The following is a 16,242-nucleotide window of genomic DNA, read 5'->3' as shown; positions in this document are numbered from 1 at the left end:
ATATAAAAGAAACCTATCCAATGGCGTAACTTTGTGCTTATGGGCCCCAATGCAAAATCTCCAACAGGGCCCCTAATAGTCTTTTCATATGGGGCAAAAAAAACCTTTTGGGCCCCTCTAGTCTCCAGGGCCCGGGTGCGATTGCAACCCCTGCACTTATTATAGTTACGCCCCTGCAGATATCACATTATGATGCTGGGGGGAAAAAGTGTCAGCCAGGCAGGACTGGAAATCTTTATCCCACATTGTGGCCCCACTACTGACCTCATCCCTACAGAGCACATACCAGCCTGATAAGAAAGGTACAACTGGGAAGGTCACTACTCCTCCCCCCATCCAACATGAAAAGCACATATTAACCATTAAACCAAGGCGTTATTATGAAGGACGAGCACTTGGCAATGAGCAGCTCTCCCGTGGGAACAGAACACACAGCAAGATTTTACTTTTACAATACCGCCATACAGTGCTCAGCATACCACTGCACAGTGTGAGCTTATTATACATAAACTGCATAGGAATAGGTTGCATAGAGGTAACACTGCAGCTGACCCCCGTGAAAGGTTTATCTGGGGAGCAAAGAGCATGATATTCAGTTTTCTTATGCTGAAAAGCAAATATTGGAAGGTATACAGAAAATGTAAAAAGTTACAGAGCTGCGGTGTCTTGTGTAAAAACCGATCCAAATGTTTTGTTTTTTCTCACTTTGGTTGCTACCATTTGGAAATTCTACGTTTTATGCCAGCCAAGACCACCCATGTGACATGATGATCAGAGTACTTGTAAGAAATCTGCAGAAACACATACATATATTTATTCTTTTTAGCAGCATTTCACACCCCATCTATTGAAACGCTCATGTAGCTCTTTCATAGACAAGTCCAGCAATAGCTTTACATGGTCAGTCCGTTCCTCCGTTATTAAGAAATCAGCCTTTGAATTTATATGCAGATGAGGCTGAAGGACTATGGTAGATCTAAAGCCTCCGTCACTCCAGCTCTATCCCCCACCCAGCGCCGCCTCCTCTCGTCCTGCTTGACTTACAGTCTCCATGCTATGTGACTTCAGGCAAAAGACCATCGGTCAAGCAGGAGGCGGCTGCGCTGGATGGAAAATAGAGCTGGAGTGACGGAGGTTTCAGATCTACTATAGTCCTTCACCCCCATTTGCACATCAATTCAAACGCTGGTTTCTCAGTAATGGAGGAATGGACTGGCCATGTAAAGGTATTATTGGACTGATCTATAAAAGAGCTACATGTGCATATAAATAGTTTGGGGGGGGTAAAATCCTTCTAACAATTCCCTTTATGGCCCCCAAATTTATATGCTGTATATTAAGGTTGTTTCTCTTCACAGTCTATTAAAAGATTTTACAACGCTTTAGCTCAAAAAGAGACATGTTTTGAAAAATATTGGAAAAATTGTGCCAAGCTTATGGGTATACATAAAATCTCTCCAGGGAGTGCTCAGGTGTGACAGACAGTCGATCTGGATCCGGCTGTAGAAGGTCACTGTGTTTGGCATTGCAGACGCCTTCTTGATTCTCTCATCTCTGTAGTATAGTGATATTCGATATTGTGTGTGAAGCACTGTGGAATTAATGGTGCTATATAAGTGAGTAAAATAAATAAATAAATAATCCTTCTCCCTTTAGGACCCAGCAGCGACCTCCACCTTCTGCTGCTGATTGACACATTCTTGCTGGGTAGTTAAAAACCCTCAGTTTCTCCAATGACTCGCTGGTGATAGTTCTATGTACCTCTGTGCAGGCTTGCATCACTAGCAGTCGGCTAGTCTCGTCTTTGGTGCCCTTGGAGGACAGATGGCATTCTCTCTCTGGTGTCTGCTCAAGCTAAGTGTTACCCCTTTGTTTGCTTACCTTGTTGTCTTTAGTCGGGCTTGACTAGTGCTCGCCCAGTCCCCTCCCTATCTAGGGCCTAGCTCTAGGGACATTCAGGGTTTAGGTTCCTGCTCGGCAGTGCAGAACCTATAGAGGGACGGTAGGGTAGGCAGGGTAATATTAGATCGGCCTAGGGGTCTCCACTCTCCCTTTCCCTAGTTGTTGGGCTGCCCTCCCCCTCTTCCCGTCATTGTTCACTTATTCCTTCCCTCACCTTACGTGACAGGGAGGGACTGAAGTACATTTGTGTCAAATTTTATGAGTTTTTGAGTCAAAAATCACCAATCAAGTGAAAATGTCTAAATAACCCCAAACCTTGGCCATAATGGCAAACATAAAAAAAGAACAAAAGAAAAAACAGGTGAACACATAAAATAAGACTTTGAAAGGCGCAAATGCAAAAATAAACTTGGTGAAAAAAAAAAAAGTGCGAAACACTAAAAACTGTACAAAAAAACAAGACGCAAATGCAATAATGAATCGTATTCTAAGTCTTTGGGTGTAGATTTTGCTTTTTTTAAAACACAGTACGTTTTGAGTATGGAATTTCGTTCTGGATTTTCAATGGGACCTGATAAACATCCGGATAAATGCAATAAAATAATATTAAAGAAAAAAAAAATGCAACAAAAAAATTCAGGTTATATAATAATAAAAAAATTAAAAAAATAATATATTTTTTACATGCAATTTAAAATGCGAGAAAAGAGTCCAGTGTGAAGGCGCGCTTGCAAATGTTACAACCACAAGAGCCAAGTTCCTTATGAAACACTGACATGGCGCCTATTAACAGTTCCCCAAGCTCGGAGACCCCTGTATGATGGGAACCTTCCTTCTATCTGCACAGATGAATGTCTCACCACTTACATTTATAACTCTATCTGTACAAGAACAGACGGCAGCCATTTATTGTTTGCTATAAATCGTCGCCTTTCTTTCCGAACGATATGTCGCGTTATCTCACTGGACCAGACCTCCAGCTGGACCTTGTGTCACCGACTCCATTGTACAATGCAAACATTTTATCCAAAGCAACATCATTTATGGCACCAAAATGTGCAGCACAGAAGTGAGACGTAATATCCGACACCTGGATCAAAACTGGACAAGTCTCGGATTTTTTTTCCGTGTTCCGCTCGGTCCAAGGGAATAAAAAATAAATAATCGACCGTGTGGACAACCCCATAGAATATCATGGGTATGAGTGCCATCCATAAAGACCATAGAATGCGCTCGTCCTAGAAAATCAGTCGCGTGCACAAGCGCTTAATGCAACCATTTGTGGTGTGACCTTATGAAGTTCCACAAATCACTCTATGAAATGTCGATCCTCCATTGTGTGGGGGGTTTTTTCAGTTTTTTTTTTTTACAACTTATTCAATGCAAGAAAAAAAAAAAAAAGACAAATATAACTGCGAGGTGTTTTCTAGCTCTTTGGGCGCGATGCACCTGTAGGTAGAGCGCCTCATTCAGTGCATCAGAGCAGATCATGATGAAAGGCTGGGAGGGAGACCGAGGACTGGGACTATAAAAGGACTTCTGACTTTGATCTGCAGGTGTGACGACCGCACTGAAGGGAGAAGAGGACTCATTATAGGGAGTGAGGCGATTAGCCCTTCTACTTCAAAATCCACTGATATCATGCACAATGCTCCAACTCTACTACTGATCGCTTATTTTTTTTAATGAATATTTTATGTTCTTTCACTAATACATTCCCATAAACCGTGTCATTGGTGGGGATCACATTGCTGTGGAAGTACAAGTCCTAGAATTCCCCTTATCAGGAGGGTAGGTTTGTAGATTCATAGCAGTCATGATGATATATATATATTTATTTATTTTTATTTTTTTTTTTACCCCTAATCATTTTGCCAAATGTAAACATTTACCTCGTCTCTCACCCCTTTTTTTTTTAGGGGTTATCTACAAAAGTTATCCAAATATATACTCTAGTATAGCGTAAACACTTTCCTCCAATGCAGCCCCTGCCAGCGATTGGGGGTCATGCCATCAGCATTCCTTGGTCTGGCTTTGTAGCCCTGCACCCAACAACTCATTGTTCTCATGACATTACTAACTTTGAAAGGTATGGTGTAAAAAAAAAAAGTATAGGGGGCTGCATTTGTAAAATCCATCTTTTAAGGCTATGGCACTTGTCAATTTCAGTGTTGTGTGATCCATGTCTCTGTGTAGCCCCCGGTTTAAAGCACCACTCCAGCGGTTTTTTTTTTAATTTATAGTCTGTAAAGCGCTGTGCAATATGATGGCGCAGCATAAAGAAGTGTAATAAATTGCACTACGATGCAACTAGGACACTATCAGTGAGCTGGTCAAATTTTTCCACTGACCCACAAATTTGATCTATGACTCCAATCAAAATTGAACGTGTCCGCTTTGTTTTTTTTGTTTTTTTTTTGGGAAACTCGGGTCTGCGAAAAAACTCAGCCCATAGTCTAGAAAGGGTACGTTCATCATAAAAATAACAGAACATGAAACACAAATGTCTGAATGAGGCTTTAGGTAGCAGCTCCAGATTTGATGAAAACGTATACACATGCAGCAGAAATAACCTTGTTCAGACGCATGGAATCGATTTTTTTGTTGCAGATATTTCTGCGGTCCACCATAAAGCTGAAAATATTTTGGGGAACAAAGCTCATGTTCGGGGAATAGTCTTCATTAACGCAATGGAGATCACAATACATTGTATAAGGCTTCTATTCTATAACTAACCTAAACAAAACAAAATGAGCAGAGAACACTGCTGTAACTAAATAAGTAAAAAGCAATAGTGCATTTATATAACATAGGGTTCTTAGTAAACATTGTTTTTTGATAAAAAAAAAAAAAAAAATCATAAAAGCCATCCCACCAGCGACAGGGTGACCCTATTCGGGATGGTCCTACATATTAACTATTAACTCCAGCAATTCTCTTACTACATTCCCTCCGCCATAATAAATCACAGGGGTCAAAATGCAAATAACATGGAACTTGTGAACGCGCCCTTTAAAGACAAGTCCGGTCCTGTAGAGCATCATTATCATCACCTTCATGTAGCAAACCAAAACCAGCAATGGGTCCGAATAATACAGAAGTAATGCAGGTTTTCATCATATTTCTGTTCCTGTGCTGGTTTCACTTGTCCAGAGAAAAAAAAAAAAAAAACTTGCTCAACCATTTTCAGATATTCCAGCGCTGGACCCGGGGAGGATGAGCTAATCACTTTTTTTCTTTCCTTACAACAAACTGTATTTGGGGACATAATTTTCTACCATGCTGCTGCTGCTGTGTGCCTTAGGGCTCGTGCAAACGACCATATTTTCGGTCCGAGAGCGATCCGTCACAACACTGGATCGCACTCGGACCAATGTTATTCTACAGGGCTGTGCACATGTCAGATATTCTTCCTTGGACCGTATTGGATTGCACTCGGCCATGCAAGTCAATGAGTCAGTGGACAACACTAGACTGCACTCAGATGATATCTGAGTGCAGTCCGATTTCCACAGACTGACACAATGGAGAAGATGGAGACTTTTTTTTTCTCCATCTTCTCATCCGAGAGACTCTGCTCACACACACACACACATGCTTTCTCCATTGGCTTTCTCCTTGTCTATACCCAGTTTTCTCTACTCTCCATAAAACTTTAAATGCTTTCTCCTCTCTCCACAGCACATCTGTGTATAACCGCATGCTATCTCTAAGGCAGAGAGGAGAAAGCATTTAAAGTTTTATGGAGAGTAGAGAAAAACTGGGTATAGACAAGGAGAAAGCAGATGGAGAACAAATAAAAGCAGCTCTGGAGCCATGCTGATAAATGATAGCAAAAGAAGACAGCAGCACCCTGAATACACACAGAGCTCACATCCAACCTGTATTACTGGGAGGGACAATCCTGCAAGAGAAACATCTCTGAATTTCCGCTGCATTTCAAAGTAAAACATACTGGCTGCAATCATTTAGCCAGACTCTGATCCATGCTTCCCGTGGTTTGGGCAGCATGAACCTAAATACAAGTTCCATTTAACATATACACATATCCTTCTTTCCCTGTGTCCACAGCATTAAAGATAAGTTGCTACAAGAAATGTCTTATTGCAGCGTATTCCCCTCTTCCTATTAAAGTAATAATGCTCAGCTAGCTCTGTCAGTATGCATATTTGTGGGGGAACCAGGAAAGACAGCCGACGGCTGAACAAGTGTCTCCCATGTGTATGGCTGGCTGGAGAATGATCTAGGATACCGTACACCTGCGCCTGGGATTGCTCCATTTACCTACGGTGCCATGACTACATATAAATAAAGCCGTATACTCTATAAGGAGGGATTGCAAGTTCACATTCACCTGCACAAACAACCTTGAAAATGCCTAGTGGCTAATTCAGCATGTGGAAATATAGTTCTTACAACCAGGAGGTGCAGCAGTGATTGGAGATATGGGGAGAACAGCTTCCTTGGCTCTGAAGTGGGGGAGTGTGCTGAAGGAGGAATGCTAGGAATTCACCTGGTGCCGAGCTCTGCCAGCCCTGCGCCTGGGAGTCAGATACATAGGTATGGTGTGTGGCAAGTGTGTGTACCTGTACAGAGCGGGAGAAGGGAAAGAAAGAAAGAGAGAGAGAGAGAGAAGGGAAAGAAAGAAAGAGAGAGAGAGAGAAGGGAAAAAAAGAGAGAGAGAGAGAGAGAAGGGAAAGAAAGAGAGAGAGAGAGAGAAGGGAAAGAAAGAGAGAGAGAGAGAGAAGGGAAAGAAAGAGAGAGAGAGAGAAGGGAAAGAAAGAGAGAGAGAAGGGAAAGAAAGAGAGAGAGAAGGGAAAGAAAGAGAGAGAGAGAAGGGAAAGAAAGAGAGAGAGAGAGAGAAGGGAAAGAAAGAGAGAGAGAAGGGAAAGAAAGAGAGAGAGAGAAGGGAAAGAAAGAGAGAGAGAGAGAGAGAGAGAGAAGGGAAAGAAAGAGAGAGAGAGAGAAGGGAAAGAAAGAGAGAGAGAGAGAAGGGAAAGAAAGAGAGAGAGAGAGAAGGGAAAGAAAGAGAGAGAGAAGGGAAAGAAAGAGAGAGAGAGAGAAGGGAAAGAAAGAGAGAGAGAGAGAGAAGGGAAAGAAAGAGAGAGAGAGAAGGGAAAGAAAGAGAGAGAGAGAAGGGAAAGAAAGAGAGAGAGAGAGAGAGAAGGTAAAGAAAGAGAGAGAGAGAAGGTAAAGAAAGAGAGAGAGAGAAGGTAAAGAAAGAGAGAGAGAGAAGGTAAAGAAAGAGAGAGAGAGAAGGGAAAGAAAGAGAGAGAGAAGGGAAAGAAAGAGAGAGAGACAAGGGAAAGAAAGAGAGAGAGACAAGGGAAAGAGAGAGAGAGAAGGGAAAGAAAGAGAGAGAGAGAAGGGAAAGAAAGAGAGAGAGAGAAGGGAAAGAAAGAGAGAGAGAGAAGGGAAAGAAAGAGAGAGAGAGAAGGGAAAGAAAGAGAGAGAGAGAAGGGAAAGAAAGAGAGAGAGAGAAGGGAAAGAAAGAGAGAGAGAGAAGGGAAAGAAAGAGAGAGAGAGAAGGGAAAGAAAGAGAGAGAGAGAAGGGAAAGAAAGAGAGAGAGAGAAGGGAAAGAAAGAGAGAGAGAGAAGGGAAAGAAAGAGAGAGAGAGAAGGGAAAGAAAGAGAGAGAGAGAAGGGAAAGAAAGAGAGAGAGAGAAGGGAAAGAAAGAGAGAGAGAGAAGGGAAAGAAAGAGAGAGAGAGAAGGGAAAGAAAGAGAGAGAGAAGGGAAAGAAAGAGAGAGAGAAGGGAAAGAAAGAGAGAGAGAAGGGAAAGAGAGAGAGAAGGGAAAGAGAGAGAGAAGGGAAAGAGAGAGAGAAGGGAAAGAGAGAGAGAAGGGAAAGAGAGAGAGAAGGAAAGAAATAGAGAAAGAAAAACAAAAAAAAGTGAGAAATAAAGAAAAAGAGAGAGAGCGCGAGAAAGATAGATAGAAAATAGTATTTACCCGACTGATGAACCACTGCAAAAAAAACTAAATCATTCCTGCAGGCACACAGCATTATATACTGCCATGTGTTCTGCTTAATGACAGGTGCGATGTGCTAGGGCTCGGTTCACATGTCCAGTAGTTTTTCCCATTTTGTGATCATAAAACACGGAAATAAAATGTTCTAGTACAGGATCCATTCATTTTTGTAGCATCAGAAGGGTCATGAAATGTCTTCCATTTGCCTCCTTTCCATCTACTATCAGTTTTTTAATTGGATCAAAAATGTATTCTGCACAACTGTTTTCTCTGACCCAAAAAGTGGATAGAAACAATATTTTTTATTTATTTTTTTATTTTTTTTAACATTGAAGTCTATGGGAAATGGATTAAAATGCATGGTTTCAATCTTCATCCATTATTGTTACATTTGTAATGGATCCAGTTAGTTTTTTGTTGATAAATATTAGATTTGTTACAAAACAATGAGAACTGCAAATTGTGACAAGAGACTAGTAGTAAACTAGCATTGTGCTTCCTAAAAGTTCCCAATTGCCATTTGATGCTCCCCCTTTGGATCATTGCACAGGTCTCAGTCACCAGGCACGAGCCGAGGTGTTGTGACCTGAGCAGCTGGCAATTTGCTCACGTGACCACATGCTTCTATGGCAGGTAACCAGGCTGAAACATGTACAGGTGAGTCTAGTAAGCAGGTAAGAATGCATCCTGTAAAACACATTAGTGTATTATGACTATATGGTTTTTATAGACTTTTAATGGTGCATGATATATAGAGAACAGCTGTCATCATTCCTGCATGATCCAGAAGTTTATCAGAACTTGAGGGAAACCCGTTTTTTGCATATGATAAAAATGGATCGATTTTGAACAGTGGTTACAATCCTATGTCCACCCTTGTTTTGGTCAGTGTGGCATCCATTTTTCATGAAAAATAAATAAATATAATAATAAATACTATATATACAAACACGCACACACACATATATATATAAAAAAAAATTTTTTATGGATTTTTGTGTCCGTTCTGATAAACTCTGTGCATGTCCTATTGTCATATCCATCAAGTGACTAGGAGTATGTGTGTATATATACTGCGTGTACACACACACAGTATATATACTCCGATTCACTTACTACATTCACACATCCATTTCAGTTTTCACATCCATTGAGATCAAACTTTTTCTAATATATGTTTCAACACTGAATGAGATACATTTTTCAAAACACCCCCCCCAAAAAAGACACTCAGCAATGGATCTGTTGAAAAACATATGCCATTTTTTGACAGTATAAATTTCAATCTCAGAGTCAAATTCACAAAAAACAATGAGAATAGGACATGCACTGAGTTTATCGGAACAGACAAAAAATTCCATAAAAATAAAATGTATGTGCAAATGGTTGCCTTAAACTCTATTAGTCAGTGACATGGATGAGAAATGTGGACGTGTGAATGTAGCCCTAAAATGTTAAACACGGCAACACTCTGATGACATCTGAGTGCTATCCATTTTTTTATGGAACCTATGACTTGCACTGGTGTCTGATCTGCAACAATGATCAAGATAGAATCTGTCCGCAAAAAAATAAAATAAAAAATACAATGGGTATATGAACATCGCCATGGGCTATAATGGGTACATGTTCTACCTGTGTAGAATAGATAGAACACATACATGAATCAGGTCATCTGAATGAGGCCCCATTCTTGTATTTTTTTTTATCGTAGCCGTATTGTCTCAGATCTCACCCATCATGTTGCTAATTAGACTGTGACAGCTGTCTCATGTAGAGAGGGCCGAGAGCAGCGGCCGTGCAGTACAGACATCCATACCATGATCATTGCCCTATTGTCTGCATATTGGATTTCACTATGAGCACAATACAACTGATGGTTTAGGTTCAAGATGTCAACCTCCGGCCACCACCTGCTGCTAAAATCCAACCAGCAATAGAAATGAGGAAGCATCCAAAATAATCTACAGGCGAGAAATTACATTTGGAATGAAACTGTCTGAAAATAAAGAGATCAATATTGCAATCATCAGGTCATTCTTGGATCTGAATGGTGGAGTAATGCAACATACTGCAAATACAAGAAGAAGCCGAACTACAGCTGTCTGCACCATACAGGATAATATATTTGTGGCTCTCCAACTCGTGTGACACTACAGATCCCAGCATTGACTTGCTTCAAAACAAATAGGAAGTCTCAGTCTGTAGAGTATTTATATATTAGTGACATATTAATGTTTATAGCACTGCATTCATGGGTTTAGTCTGAGGATAATATGTATACATGGGTTGGATACTCTTCCTTTATTTTTTGCAGGTTTCCTCCAAGTGCTCTGGTTTTAACCATAGTTCACAAATGCATCTAGGTTTAGTAACTCTTGGGCTGTTCAGGGACCCAGCGATCACATACGCACTGATAGTATATACAAGTGGTAACATCAGGGAGAACATGCGACAATTAATATTAAACTAAACTATTGATCAACCATTTTCTGAACCAGGATACAATTTGTCATTAACTATTTGCTTCATAAATCTAGGTTTAGTAACTGGTTACTGTCCAGGGACCCAGCCATCACACCTGCACTGATAGCACATACAAGAGGTAACATCAGGGAGAACATAGGACATCTAATATAAAACTAAACTATTGATCAACCACTTTCTGAACCACGATACACATGTGTCATTAGCTACCTGCACCATACTCTTTAAGCTACGTTCCCATGATGAGTATTTGGTGAGATTTTGATGTTATTAGGTTACTTGCGTTTTTGAGTGCATTTTTATTTCTTTTGGTTTATCATGTTTTAAATTAGGCTACTTTGTTTTTGATACTTCCTCGTAATTGGCTTGGATTAAACTTTATTGATCCAGTCATATGCGGATTATATGCATTTTTTTTCCTGTGGATTTTCCGTATTTTATGAAAATCTTTGGGGAAAATCCACACACAAGAGAAATTGACATGTTGCGGATTTCAAACATGCACCTTAGGTTTACGCAGAATCAGTGGGTATGGGATTTCTATTAATCCCATCCACTTTTCTGGAACTGTAAGAAGCTGCAATATTGCAGTTATAGGGGTCTGCAGGAAAAACTGTACCTCTATGTCTCTACTCACATATGAAGATGCCATATGGCGGCACACATTGTTTATGGTGGCCCAGTAAAGGTTCTGCAGCTTGAATGTGTAAAAGTGCCTAATGACTTATACACCCATATTTTTGGTGAATATTATTTTAGTGTAACAAAAAATGGGGGAAGAAAAGTTTTCGTCCTCCCCTCTATTTTCACAGTTCCTATTTTTGAAAAAAAAAAAAAGATCACATATGTCTCTGCACATACTGTAAGTAGTAGATGTATACAGTTAGTTATCTACAAGCAGTATCGGGACTGGGTTGGCAAAGGCCCACCAGTAACCGTGATTTTTGGTACCCACTGTTCAGCTGCATGTAAAAATAACCGGACCCTAGTAAACAAATTTACTTTTGCATCTATGTAATATTAATTTGGCTAGCTTGTTTAATGAATGATTAGATTATACCTTTTTCTGCAAATTGTGAATCAAGTGTAATAGCACTGATCATTAGCACTCCTTTCAGGGGCAGCCTACCGGAGGATTCTCCTGTCCTCCCGAGGGCCAGTCCGAGCTTGTCTGAAAGCCTTATGAACATAGACCTGCACTGGCTCAGTCGGCGATTGTGTATTTAGAGCTATTCTCCTCCAGAAGTAATGCTTCATTTTTCCGTTGCCTTTATATCCAATCAGACGCGCACGGAAGTGCAATAGCAGGCTCATGTATAAAAGAGCGTTTATGCCTCTGTGCAAAATTTGGAGGAGGAGGAGCTACATTTTGGAGCATTTTGGTGCCAATTGTTGCCTCCAGATTTAGACCTATACATTGTATGTCTAGAACACTGACCCTCATTCAGGAATGGGGCATGGTGAAAATGCGTCAGAGTGCACCATGCAACAAACCAAGAAAATTAAGCCAATTAATAAGTAGTAAAGTTAGACAAAAAGTGTCTAAAGATCATCCAGCATAAATACGATGGAGACTAGCAACGATGCAAGAAAGCTATAGGAGAGGAGGCGCTATCCAAGTGCAACATACGAGAGTTAATAACTCGGAGGATAAGAGATGATGAGGAGGAATTACGATCACCTTGAATTATTGAGCAGTGAATAGGCACAATTCCACTGAGTATGGGAGGAAATCAAGGGGTTTCAAGACACCATAGTCCGACTTGACCTCCAATCTGAACGTGGGGCACATAATAATAAGGACTATTTTTGCATACGATGCCCTGACGTATAAAAGCTTGGATGCCAAAAGTGCGGAAGAAATCTCTCCTTATTGGACATATATTTTGTAGCCGAAACGCATTGTATGTCCAATAAGGAGAAATTTCTTCTGCACTTTGGCATTCAAGCTTCTATACATCAGGAAATGGTCACTGAAAATAGTCCTTTTTTCATATTTGCACCTTCATACAGCATGAGCCATGGTGATGAATCAGGTGCAGTTTGCAGACTTTCTAGTCTAAATTTGCACTGTCTAAATATAGGACAGGATTAATAATGCTGCCCCTATGTGTGTATTAACATGTAAAGTACCTGGCAGATGGTCCATGTAGAGGGATATTAGTGCGACTACCTTGTAAACCACATCAAACCCGCATTTAGGAGACATTTTACTGTTCCATTCCGGTCATAAGCTGATCCAAGCAGATAGTGATCCAGAAGAACATAGTCAAGTGACGGTCCCATAACCAGGCAGATCTGGCAAAGGGAAGAGTCAGGTAGTGTAACCTCACTCACACGATCACATACGAATGTCAAAACCACCGGGTGGAGATACTTCCAGGTATTCTCATAAAAAGTAGAATTCTAAGCTTGTAAATTCACGTGACCCATTTTCCACCTGGACCTCAGGTTATTTTCAATTGTGCAGAACTGCACATAGCTCACATGCCCATCTGTGCTGCGGAAAGTATACGGAGCTGCTGACATGACCTGCCCATACATTATAACAGTCATCTCAACTCAACCTTATGTTCACAAAAATTTACTTTATTGAGAAGATCCAACTACGTGAATAATAAACCTAGTAATTTTCTGTCTCGTCTTAGTATCGTTCCTGCATACCACATCAGTTTCACAACATTATGGTCATACCATGAATATAAACATTAGTTATATAATGTTGGCTTAGGCAACCTCTGCCTAGCATGCCAGGGCATGGAGTTCTGCAGCAGCTGGCGCAGCGGCAAGGATTGGAGGTTCCTTGCAGCAGCTCTCCTGCTGACCCTCATAGTAAATGTATCTATGACTGGAGGATCCCTGCAGCAGCTCTCCTGCTAAATCTTGTAGTGCTTGTATCTGTGAATTGAAGTTCCCTGCAGCAACTCTCCCACTGACCCTTGTAGTGTTTGTACGTATGAATGGAATTTCCTTGCAGCAGCTCTCCTGCTGACCCTTGTTGCTCCTGTATCTGTGTATGGAGCTTCCTTGCAGCAGCTCTCCTGCTGACCCTTGTTGCTCCTGTATCTTTGTATGGCACTTCCCTGCAGCAGCTCTCCTGCTGACCCTTGTTGCTCCGGTATCTGTAAATGAAGGTTCCCTGCAGCAGCTCTCCTGCTGATCCTTGTAGTGCCTGTATCCGTGTATGGCACTTCCCTGCAGCAGCTCTCCTGCTGACCCTTGTTGCTCCTGTATCTGTGAATGGAGGATCCCTGCAGCAGCTTTCCTGCTGATCCTTGTTGCTCCTGTATCTGTGTATGAAGCTTCCCTGCAGCAGCTCTCCTGCTGACCCTTGTAGTGCCTGTATCTGTGAATGGAGGGTCCCTGCAACAGCTCTCCTGCTGACCCTTGTTGCTCCTGTATCTGTGTATGGAGCTTCCCTGCAGCAGCTCTCCTGCTGACCCTTGTTGCTCCTGTATCTGTGTATGGAGCTTCCCTGCAGCAGCTCTCCTGCTGACCCTTGTAGTGCCTGTATCTGTGAATGGAGGATCCCTGCAGCAGCTCTCCTGCTGACCCTTGTAGTGCCTGTGTCTGTGAATGGAGCTTCCCTGCAGCAGCTCTCCTGCTGACCCTTGTAGTGCCTGTATCTGTGAATGGACATTCCTGCAGCAGCTCTCCTGCTGACCCTTGTTGCTCCTGTATCTGTGAATGGAGCTTTCCTGCAGCAGCTCTCCTGCTGACCCTTGTAGTGCCTGTATCTGTGAAAGGACATTCCTGCAGCAGCTCTCCTGCTGACCCTTGTAGTGCCTGTATCTGTGAATGGACATTCCTGCAGCAGCTCTCCTGCTGACCCTTGTAGTGCCTGTATCTGTGAATGGACATTCCTGCAGCAGCTCTCCTGCTGACCCTTGTTGCTCCTGTATTTGTGTATGGAGCTTCCCTGCAGCAGCTCTCCTTCTGACCCTTGTAGTACCTGTATCTGTGAATAGAGCTTCCCTACAGCAGCTCTCCTTCTGACCCTTGTAGTACCTGTATCTGTGAATAGAGCTTCCCTACAGCAGCTCTCCTGCTGACTCTTGTTGCTCCTGTATCTGTGAATGGAGGATCCCTGCAGCAGCTCTCCTGCTGACCCTTGTTGCTCCTGTATCTGTGTATGGAGCTTCCCTGCAGCAGCTCTCCTGCTGACCCTTGTAGTGCCTGTATCTGTGAATGGAGGATCCCTGCAGCAGCTCTCCTGCTGACCCTTGTAGTGCCTGTGAATGGAGCTTCCCTGCAGCAGCTCTCCTGCTGACCCTTGTAGTGCCTGTATCTGTGAATGTACATTCCTGCAGCAGCTCTCCTGCTGACCCTTGTTGCTCCTGTATCTGTGAATGGAGCTTTCCTGCAGCAGCTCTCCTGCTGACCCTTGTAGTGCCTGTATCTGTGAATGGACATTCCTGCAGCAGCTCTCCTGCTGACCCTTGTAGTGCCTGTATCTGTGAATGGACATTCCTGCAGCAGCTCTCCTGCTGACCCTTGTTGCTCCTGTATTTGTGTATGGAGCTTCCCTACAGCAGCTCTCCTGCTGACTCTTGTTGCTACTGTATCTGTGAATGGAGGATCCCTGCAGCAGCTCTCCTGCTGACCCTTGTTGCTCCTGTATCTGTGAATGGAGGATCCCTGCAGCAGCTCTCCTGCTGACCCTTGTTGCTCCTGTATCTGTGAATGGATCCATACCTGTGCATTATATCGCCTTTGATGCTTTATTTTCCAGGCCCCAGGATAACAGCTTTGGGGATTTTGAATTCCCTATTGTAGTTCTCTTTTTTCACCCAATGGCAAAATCTCCTGTCATTTTAGCAACAAGCTGCCATGGAGAGTGCAGCACTAGTGATACCCACAGTGATAATATAATAGGGGACAGACACAGATCATATTTTCTCCATACAGACTAAGGGGACGTCTCCTGTCACTCATACAAAATATCCACTGTAGTCCCCAAAATATTACAAGACGTAAAGCCAATCCGAGTCCTGCTGTAACACTGCCTCTTATACTGCCACCTTATAGGCACAATTTCAACAAAAATTAACCATTTCTCTCTTATTCTTTATATTGTGTTTATGTAACTCCTCCCCAAAATGAGATGTCACTGAATATGGGGTCATTTTCTGACAGATGTGGCACCTGTCACCTGGGCTCACCTGGTCAGCACTTTACTAAACATATTGATACATAGGTGCTGCAGTGGACTGAATCCTGGCACTGGACGTATATTTACTCCAGCACTCAACACAGCAACATGGATCACAGGGAAAAACAAACACTGAAGTATCAGCCCAGACTTGCAGGAAGTGTCACCTGTTGAGTGTAACTTACCGGATCCCAGCAGAATGGATCTCAGATCTGAAGAAGATCCAACCAGCAGGCGGGGAGATCCAGGCTCCTGTCACTCCTGCACCTCCAGCAGCAGCGCCGATCAGCTGATCCTTCCCCCACCCTGCGCTGCCCCGGACTGAGAGCCAGGAAGCAACCTGCAGCACCTCACACACACACCTGATTGGCCAGAGCCGGCCTCCCGACCACGCCCACAGGTAAGGAAACCTATGGGACGGCCGCAGTGTCTGTCACCGGCTGTGAGTACAGGTGTGGGCGGGGCCAGGTGTCATCTGCAGGGTGATGTCATTCCAGAGAGCAGAGGTGTGCTTAACCCCTGCGCGCCCAGGTAAGACCTGTGACACCACCTCCCTATAGCCAGCTCTGTCACTAATGCTAATGCCACTAACTTTATATGTGTGTGTATAATAGAAAGAAATCATATATATCCATATAAAGCTAGGAACCTTAGCATTACACATTGACTTTATATGGTATGTGTGAGTATATATATATATGTATCTTACATTTTTTGTTTGTTTTTACT

The 16,242-nt window shown here is 42.5% G+C and overlaps 1 protein-coding gene across 2 annotated transcripts in view; it reads right to left on the bottom strand.

The window, feature by feature from the left end:
- The window catches only part of RASSF7 (Ras association domain family member 7), a 74,163-nt gene that overhangs the window by 53,452 nt on the left and 4,469 nt on the right, over positions 1-16,242 (bottom strand). The window contains exon 1 of one of the 2 annotated variants that reach the window (XM_073658638.1): positions 15,699-15,868. The exons of the other annotated variant lie outside the window; for it this stretch is intronic. The gene's annotated coding sequence lies outside the window, so the exon portion shown is untranslated. Of the gene's footprint in view, positions 1-15,698; positions 15,869-16,242 lie in introns of those variants that run through there. 2 annotated transcript variants of the gene reach the window in all.

This window comes from Phyllobates terribilis, unplaced genomic scaffold, assembly GCF_046119375.1.
Source record: "Phyllobates terribilis strain yellow unplaced genomic scaffold, ASM4611937v1 Scaffold_13__5_contigs__length_258822181, whole genome shotgun sequence".
In the NCBI taxonomy this organism is placed as follows: Eukaryota; Metazoa; Chordata; class Amphibia; order Anura; family Dendrobatidae; genus Phyllobates; species Phyllobates terribilis.
Note: the sequence above shows the minus strand (reverse complement) of the source record. Positions and strands in the feature narration are given on the sequence as shown.